Source organism: Chroicocephalus ridibundus, chromosome 2, assembly GCF_963924245.1.
Source record: "Chroicocephalus ridibundus chromosome 2, bChrRid1.1, whole genome shotgun sequence".
Lineage (NCBI taxonomy): Eukaryota > Metazoa > Chordata > Aves > Charadriiformes > Laridae > Chroicocephalus > Chroicocephalus ridibundus.
The window spans coordinates 16520296-16530132 of NC_086285.1; positions in this window are offsets into that span (position 1 = coordinate 16520296).

The window sequence follows — 9837 nt, forward strand, 5'->3', positions numbered from 1 at the left end:
TGCTGTGTTTCGATTGCCCTATGAACTGTGGGAGATAAAGCGAGTAGTTTTTTTAAAGTAAGTAGTAAGCTTCAGTAATCTACAAGAATGAGGCTGTAGGATAAAAATGTCCTAAGCAATTAGTGAGCTAGGCCTGTTAGTGCTGATCCAGGTCATGCAGTTCAATTCTGTAAAAAAAAAAAAAATTACTTAAAAAATAGTCCTAATGCCGGAAGTACACCAGAGATGCAGAAGTAGAGGAGCTCGACGCATTATCCTGTTAGTGGGGCAGAGCTGGAGCAAGAGTTGTTCCGAGGGATGGCTGGGAAGGGGAAGGAAAGGTTTGCTTCTCTCAGAAACCTGCCTACCCGATGGGCAGCTCCCGTAACTTGGGCTGTGTTCGGAGTTCCCAGGCGTGCAGCAGCTCTGAAGGGTGGGCAGCAACCGGGCTGACGAGTAAGGAGTGTGTTCCTCACCGTGAGGTGGCAGTCTGAAACAGCAAAAAGTGAACGCTGGTTGAGATTTTTGGAGCGGTGCTAGAAACTCGGCTGCAACTCTTCAGTGTAACTGGGGCTATTTTTTCATCAGAGGTAAGTGAAAAGGTAGATTTTAGCATTGTGTTATTCCCTCCACGTGTTGGGTTGGTGGGATGTGCCACATCCTCGTGTGCATCATCTGTTTACATGTGCAACAGCAAAATCGCCCACATCCTAAATTCTGTTACAACTGTTACAGTGTCTCTTCCTGTCCTGTTTTAATGCGTGTGCTGAAGGAGTCACACTCTGAAGACGCCGAAAGAGGTATGTGCTTTCCCAGTGTGGAGAGCTCCTCTGTCGGAGCTGGAATTATTGCCGTGGTCAGGGATACAGGGAGCAGTTTCCATTCCAGTTCATAAATCGCGTTTTTATGTGAGTCTAGGTATTGGCTAGAACTGCCATTTAGGAAGTGGCAGTAATGAGCAAGTTGATAAGAAGCTAAAAATCATAAAACTGGGGCTTTAGTGAAACTACCAAAACACTACATTGCTGGCTTTAAAACTAGTTTTATAAATTTTTTCTGTTTCATAGTATGAGCGTTTCCAAATGTTTGCACACGGAACTCCTCCATCCCGGTCACATTGTACTGATCCTGTCACTTTCTGCTCCTGGTGACAGGCAGGCAGTCTCCAATCGTGCTGGAGACTGATTATATCCATTTTTTAAAACGTGTGTCCTCTTTAAATCTAGCGTAAGTGCAAATGATAATGCTGTTTACCTCACCCTTTTGGAGCTGTGATTGCACGGGGATCTGTGGGATGTAAGCACTTACCTCGCCGTGGTTGAACCTGGGCTGTCACTAGCTAAGGAGTGCTGTTAGTGACGCAGAAGTTACATGCTTTTTACTGATTTTCCACTAATGGGGTGCAATGACCTAGCAGTGGTAAAAAGACATTCTTTTTCTTTAGGTTCCGCTTTGATTCCCCTTTTCCTAGTGTCTATTTAGTGTTTAAGCAATTCAGGCCCGTGCATTCAGTCCTATTCAGCGCTAACAGGCCTCCGCTTATCACGACACTGGACAATAAACATGAATAAAGTATTTCAGTACTATTCAGCCACAGATGGTGCTTAATGTGTCAGGAGTTCATTTTAAGTCCCCATCTCGTTTTGTTAAAGCCCTGCTGTAAAAGCAGCTGTGGGCTACAGCTCCGTTGGCTGGGTTTGTGTGGCAGACTTGTCAGCGCCATAACCAGCATTGTTTTGATTCAGTAGAAGACAGGTTTGATGAGAGACGCGAGGCATTTACAACAATCCTCTTTCAACAACACTGTATCTCAGGTCTTCAGGGAGCATAAACCAGCGGCGCCGATATAAATAAAGTCATTTTCACTGAAGTCTGTAGACGTCCTGTCCTTTCCTTTGTGGTTGCCAGTGTAAATCAGCCTGTAGCTGTCAGTAACACTTGCCTAGTGGATGCTTCTCATGGTAGTTTCCATTCCTGAAAGATTATTTAATGAAGCAGGAACCGTAGTGCGGCAGCCAAACCAGTTCACAGGAGCAAATGTCATCTGTCTGCGAACGCTCTGGCACAAAGCTGTTGACTTCTGCTTCTGGGAGATGGTGCTTCCAGGGATGTCCCAATAAGGGTTTTATTCTTGAGATGCTTGGTTTTAATAAGCTTTAATTTTCTGTGTAGTGTGTTTGTTGTGAAGATGCTTGCAAAAAAGCAAACCCATATTAATGCAAAATTGTATTAAAGTATCAAAACCCCATACTTAAAGGGTGTGTGTCAGGAGGATGGGGCCAGGCTCTTTTCAGTGGTGCCTGGGGACAGGACAAGAGGCAATGGGCACAAACTTGAGCATAGGAAGTTCCACCTAAACATGAGGAGGAACTTCTTTACCCTGAGGGTGGCAGAGCACTGGAACAGGCTGCCCAGAGAGGTGGTGGAGTCTCTGTCTCTGGAGACATTCAAAACCCACCTGGACGTGTTCCTGTGTAACCTGCTCTGGGTGACCCTGCTCTGGCCGGGGGGTTGGACTAGATGATCTCCAGAGGTCCCTTCCAACCCTATGATTCTATGAAATTCTTTTGGAAGTGCAAGACTTAAAACTAAAAAAGCAGATTTTATCTACAGCGGCTCACAGTAAGGAAAGCAGGAGACCAGAAGCCTTTAGCTAACGCAGAACAAAAATACAGAGTTTACAGATTCTCCACAGGTACCATCGTACAGAAAATCAGTAAGGTACCAAGAACTTGGTGTCCCTTCCAGCAGTAACCTGTCACTAACTTGCCGCTCAACCCCTGTTCCCATGAGTACTTTCTGCTTGCGGGTACCTGGTCAGCAAACCATCACCATCCTTGAGATGCTCCCTTGGAACAAGAGTCACCTTCAGCACTGCAGACACGGTGGAGGGGCAGCAGATAACAATAGCTACAAATAACACAAAAGAAACTTCCAGTGACTCAGGTCTTAGATAATGTTCCCATTTCCTTCCTGCTTCCCAGAGAGATACCAACCAATCCTCCTTCAGCGAGTTGCTCCTCTGCCCAATTTGCCCGCTGAGCCAGCAGGATGCCTCCAGGTTCCTAAAACGCCCACAGCACATTCAGTACGGAGACTCCAAAAGTTTCCCAGTGTGCCCTTGAATAATCCATTTGTTCCCCTCAGAAATAACACGCATAGCGTGTGTCGGATTACTCATGATCAGCTTTAATCAAGCTTTAAGATAAAGCGATAGTTGCTTAGGATTGTAGGCTTGAAAAACGGAACAAAATTACAACCAAAGAAGGCGAGAGCATGCATCACTAGAAGTCTGTTTACAGCTTCTTGGGGGCTGCTTGTACCTTGGCTGAGCTGGCACCACGAGCCAGCCCCACAGAAACCATCCCCAGTACAGATTTTGCCTGAAATCTTCCTAAACTTGCACCTCTCCCGGCTCTACCTCGAAGCCTGACGGCTGGTGTCCCTCAGAGCAGCTGCTCTGGCCAGGCCAGGCCAGGACTTGCCCCTCCTCACCTGCCTGCCGTGGCACCAAGACGCCACCCAGTAAAATGGGGGACTTTGTGTTTTCCCTCCTGACTATCGCTTTTCTGATCAATGCACGTAATTTCTTAACGAGCTCATGCTCTCGACTTCAGCCTAGTTTGTACTCGAGAGCAGGTTGTGTTCAGCTCCGTAGCTCGGCTGGCTGAAATCCAGGGACAAGGAGAGTCAGAAGTTCTAACAGGAAAGCTATAATCATTCCTTTACTTGGGTGTCAGGAAAAAGAGTTGTGAGCTCACGGTTCACAGCAAACCAATTTTGAGGAGGATTTCCCTCTACAGATTTGAAGCACACCACCCAGGGCTCCTGCCAAACCACGTGAGTCAGGAGCAGCAGCAGTGTGTCTGACAGAGCAATCTGGCCGGCCGGGCTTGCATTGGCGGTGATGGGACGTGTGTTGTAATGAAGATCTGCGCTCGTTTTCTATGAGTTTATTCACGTGAGTAAAAGCTTTAATGTGCTTCTTTCACAGGTAGCTGTAAAGGCACTGGTTCAGCTGCTGCCAGAGCACCGTGGCCACCACTCGCAGGGAGCAGTGCTGCTCTCTGAAGGAGCCAGAGAAGAGCTGTGAGAGTGTCCGGAGGACTGAAACCCACCTGATGGTGAGAGAGCCACGGAGCTGCTTCATTCAGTGTGCTATGGAGACCTGAGCGCGATCTCCAAGTGCCTACAAGGAAACCAGAGGCAGCACAACAGGCCCTTCAAGCTACCAGAAAAACATATAACGTACCAGGTATGATCATTTATGCTTAGAATTACCAAAAGTCTGGTGGACTGTGGTTCCTAGGAATGTTTAAATCAGGATTGGATGTTCTTCAAAAGGAACATGGATTAGCTTAAAGAAGATTCAAGGGCAGTCCGGCAGCATGCACAGTGCAGCAGATCCCAGTGCCCAGTGCCAGGACCAGGGGCAATGGGTGCAAACTGGAACACAGGGGGTTCCCTCTGGTCAGGAAGCACTTTTTCACTGCTGAGGGTGACTGAGCACTGGCACAGGGTGCCCAGGGAGGTTGTGGAGTCTCTGTCCTTGGAGATCTACATGGTCCTGGGCAACCTGCCCTTGGGGTTGGACCAGATGACCTCCAGAGGTCCCTTCCAACCACAATCTCTCCTGGATTCAGGATCTACTGAATCACCAGCTGCTGATTACTTTCCAAAAATCACTATTCCAGTCACATGCTGCTGTTGGTTAAGGCTTGAACACATTCTGAGTAATTGTTGGTGAATCCGGGGCACTTTACAGACAAGTTAATATTATCTAATTACAATTACCCCACGTACATCTGGTGCTGAGCTTTAGCAATCAAAACTATGGTTTCATCTTCTGTAAACATTCCTTAAATATCTAATGTAGTATGAAATTATTTTGCACCACAAAAGTAATTATATGTAAGCTCTACTAGAAAAGCAGAAGGAAATTATACCAGGGTGTTGCCTACATTGACATTGTACATGGATTTTGTTTGCCACGTATGGCCAATTTCTTTGAAAATTAATGTATACATCTGAAAAATAAACTATGTCTTACACTGAGTAAAGACTAAGGTTAAAAATTAATTACTTTGAAAACAACACTATAAAAATTAGCTCCTGCAGCACATTTCTGAGTAAATACTTAGAAATCAAAGGTCTTAAGATCTTTTTATGGGTTTTCTTTGTGTTTGTAAGGTTGATCTTGGCTACAAACCCTCTCATAACGAACCTGGTTAAAAGTTAAATATGATTTGAGGCCAGCAGAGAATATAAATGTACATTTGCTGGTATCAATCCTAATTTTGTCTCATTTCAGAAAGTTCTTTAGAGCTTTGGGATTCCCCATGTTTAAAATGCCGTTTTGCTTAACACCAGGGGAGGAAAGGTCCTGGTCCAAGGTCAGCGGGAGCGGAGTCATGTGAAGGCAGAGGGACAGGAGCAGCTATTTGACAAAGAAACAAACCCACGTCCCTGGGGAAGGGATATTACTGCATTTGAATTCAAAGAACTGAAGCCAGGAGCAGCTTTAAGAAGCAATAGCCATCTGTGGAAGGCCCAGAGATTCCTGGCCTTGGCCTCAGAGTTCTTGCTTGTCGTGGAGACAAGATAAAACTTCTAAGGAAGAGAAAACCTTGCTAGATTACAGCTACCTGCTAACTCCAGAGCTTGCCCTTCAAATCAAATCAAATCAAATCAAATCAAATTGAACAGCATCATGTTGGAATATCTCTGCTTAGAGACACCAAGGAACCATGGTTACCTTTGAAGTGTGCGCACACAGACTGGCTTCAAGGGGTTCTTCTGAATGCATCTCTCTTGCAGCCTGTGTCCTTCCCTCTGAGACATGGAGGTTGCTACATCGGTTACGTTGTCTGTAAACAAAACAAAACAGCCAACAGTCACCCCGTCTCCACTTTTTAATACTGTACTGATCTATGCAGAACATACAGCTTGCATAAAATAAAGAACGATACCAAAGTAAATGAGAGCTACAAATGGGAGCCAAGATCTTCCGAGCTTCAGTTGAAGGCATCACAAGATTTCCCTTTATAGTGCTGGATTAGTTCCTCACCTCTGCTACATTCCCTCTTTCAGTGAAATGAATGCAGTGGTATTGCTGAAAAATAACTGATGTTAAACCTGGAAACTGGTGTTGAAACTTAGAAAGTGCTCCAGGTTTCAAGCACTAAAGATACTATTGATTTCACTGTGTGGGTACCCTGTGATGAAGTCAGTTTTGCCTTGTAAGAGTGAATTATGCTATAAAAGTAGCATAGCAGTGAGATAGAAAATACTTTTAACTGGAGCCACCCGACCAAGAGCACCAAACACTGGGCTGGCCTCTGTGTCTCAGTGCACGATCACCGCATAAGCAACGGAGAAACCTCATCATTTTGAACTTCAAAAATGAAAGCAATCCTTATTTACAGTTACACCCAGTGACCATTGTGTGCAGGAAGAGCATGATTATAAAAATACAGTTAGGACAAGTCTTACAAGTCTCCCCTACCTGGTTGTAGCAGGATATATATTGCCCCCATCGGATTAGATAAACTGCAGGGATGCCCCTGCGGTGGTGCAGAGCAGACCATACCTTTTATAAGTTTGTGTTTAAGTAGAGCTGTCACTCTTGGAGGCAGAGTCAGGGTCTTGGGAGCTCTGATGAACCTCTCTAGATTCTTGTAGGACCTGGAGCCTCAGAGAAGAATTCCCCTGGAAGGCAAGGCTGGCTGCCCTAAGGCGCTTCTCCTGACACTGTACTTACACACTTGAATCTCTTCTGCAGTGCCTGCCTGAACACGCACCAACCACCCTCCGCCTGTCTCGGAGCCTCCTGCGGGTGCTGGCTGAGGCGGCAGATTGCTCAGGATCGCTCCACCCCGCGTGGCCATGAGAAGGGCAAGGTCTGAGTGTGCCTGTGAGCACAGGTGAGGTAGAAGAGGATGTGGCCTGAGAGTCTCCAATATCTGCGTTACAGTTGCTGGTAAGTAACGTTTCTTTGCTCCATGGATCAGAGGAGTCTGTCTTTGCACTAACAATCTCTTGCACCAAATTCAAACCCCTCGGTTTTGAAGCTTTGAGGCTACATTGCAGCAGACACCTGCAAGTTCAGAGCAAAAAGCACTTAGTTCTTTTGTATAAAAACATACGGTCAGCAAAAGGACAGTTCCGGATAAGATGAAAGTAGGTCCAACTTGGGATGCAGGACAGTATTCAATCATCAAAACCAGAGCAGAAGACATAATCTCACAGTGTTTCAATCAATCAGACACACGTTAAAGGAAATGGCTGCAGTTGGCCATTTCTGGCCAATACTTCTGTAGTGCATTTGGATTTTTCTAGTCCCTTCTCCAAAGGCAACATATAGTTTTGCAATTTTTTTAAGTAGCATCAAGGACATAATGTTCCAGTTCCACATCCCTGATGTATCAATTAACTTGAGTGACTTGGAAAGCTCACCTTGAAGTCGTGCACATAATGTTGACATTAAAAAAGAAAATGCTGCCAACATTTGTTGAAGTGCCAAAATGAAAGTGCTCTGTTCAGGCTCACCCCAGCCACCTCATTGTTCCCATCCTATCTCACAGGATAATCAGAAAGTGTCTGGGCGATTCTCCACCCTTTCCTCATTTTCTCTGCAGGGAAGCATGAGATCAGCAGCTTTCTCCTTTTGTTCATTTTTGTCCTTTGCATGACTGCTATTTGTTTGGATTTATTAGAATTTATTTTCTTAAACAGAAAAAAATTTGGGGGGTATAATGCAGGGATACCTGTGGCCTAGGGAAGCTGTCTGTTGAGACCTCCTATAGCCAGGTCTACTCTGAAGAATCATTTAGTGCACTTAAATTCCAGGTTTCTGCTCTGAATTGCCCTATAGAAATTTCCTCCTGACTGTAGAGAGAGCACAGGGAGATTAACCTGGCTGGGCTAAAGAAAGCCTTTGTGAATACCACTGTAGTGATTAGCAGGTTTATAATTGCTAATTTGGTATTCCAGTATTTAGTGATGTCTCTAGAAGCAGGAGGTGTTAGTGGTATAGAAATGTTTACATATAACTCCCAGGTAGCTAGTAAACATTCAAAGACCCAAGTCTATTAGTGCCAGGAAATAAATTCACTGCTTATAGCACACCTAAGCAACCAAAAGCAAGAATTCTGTGGTCTGAAAGATTTAAGAGGTATTTTAACAAAAGAAGAAGCACAGTCTGGATAACTACATCGTTAGTTACTCGCTGTAACTAGTGGGACTGTTACTCACCTATCTTAGAGAGTTTGGTGACCATTTCAAGTCAACTTATTTTAATTTGTAAAGTTTTTGGCAATGTCAGATGACAAACCACATGTATCTTATATTTATTTCCTCATGTAAAATCAGGGATTTTATCTTTATCTATCAAAATCATAAGCGCTAGCCATAAAAAACCATGGTTGGTGCAGAATTCCTTTTGGTAAAACTTCCTGTGCTTTACTCATGCTAATTCTGATGTCTCGGTTATCAATCCCTTGCTTTCCCAGCTGTATAGCAAATGGGCTAATGACATAAACTAAATGGGTTAAGAGCTTCTGGCCACAAGCTAATTCACACCGTTAAGGCAAGACAGGCCAAGAATAAAAGTGCCTGAAGTGAGGCCACTGTTCTGGTAGTACAATGTGTACTTTAACTACTGGCAGAATAACAAAATGAAAGAACTTGAGGTCAAACCCATCCCCAGTCATAAATACCAGGCATTGACTTTAACAACACTTCTTTGGTACATCTCACAGCAGAATGACATAGAGGGTGATATTTCCATTATGATTCATTTTTTCAGTCTCAGAGATACCTGTCATTGCTGCCCTGTATTGCCTCATTTCATGGATTCCGATTATTTTTTATCTTATTTTCAGCTATTTTCTGGAGAGTAATTTTTATTATTCTCTCAAAACTGCTACGGAATACAGCCCGCATATGCAGAGTAATTTGAAGAGATTAGCAAAAATGACAAACTTCCAACTGCTAAACTTTTCTGTGTTCATCTTTTCATCTGTACTTGGTTCTACCTGTAACAGTTGGTTCCCATTCTCCCCATTTTATACTCCTTCCTTCCCTTCATGGCAGATAGTCACCCTCCACATGGGGATTTAAGCAGAAAGGGAAGCAAGGCAAGCTTTCCACCCTCCGCTTGTACCAAGGAGTCCTGTGATGAGTGGGGAAGTTGTGTTCTCCACAGCAGTGCCTAGGACTCTCTGGGTTTAGTGGATTTCAGTTGCATGCCATGAGGGATTACCCTAATCTTAAGGTACATGTAGCAGAGGTAATTCACCTTTTAATCCATATTTAGCAAAAGCCTTTCAACACACCTCTGAAATGCAACTGAATACCTTCAGCGTTTTAGTACCAAATACTTCAGTGGGTAAAGAATAGGAGTACACTGGAGTTTAGAGCCCAGTCACTATGCATGGTACCGATTTCTGTCTGTATGTTACTGCCCTGAATTGTGAATCGGTTACAGAGAGGAACTGTAAGCAAAATGGTCAAGCAATAAGGAATAAAATAGTGGCCTCTAGATAAAAGCTAATTTAGTCTACTATGCTTGTATCAAAACAATCTCATAGAAAATAAGTCTGAGACATACTTTACCTCTGTGAAAATTCTCCCTGTCAAATACCCGAAGGAGGCAAGGTAACATGATAAAGAACAGGAACAGATGGTATATAAAAAAGTAATAATCGAAGCATCAACTTCTATTGCTATATGACTTCTACTGAATTCATGGTGTGCTCTGCACGAGTTTCTGATGCATCTTCAAGTTCCTTTAGACATTTACACTGTCTATTCTGAAACTAGTAGATTGGAAGCTCTGTAACCCTTCTGGTCAGTATT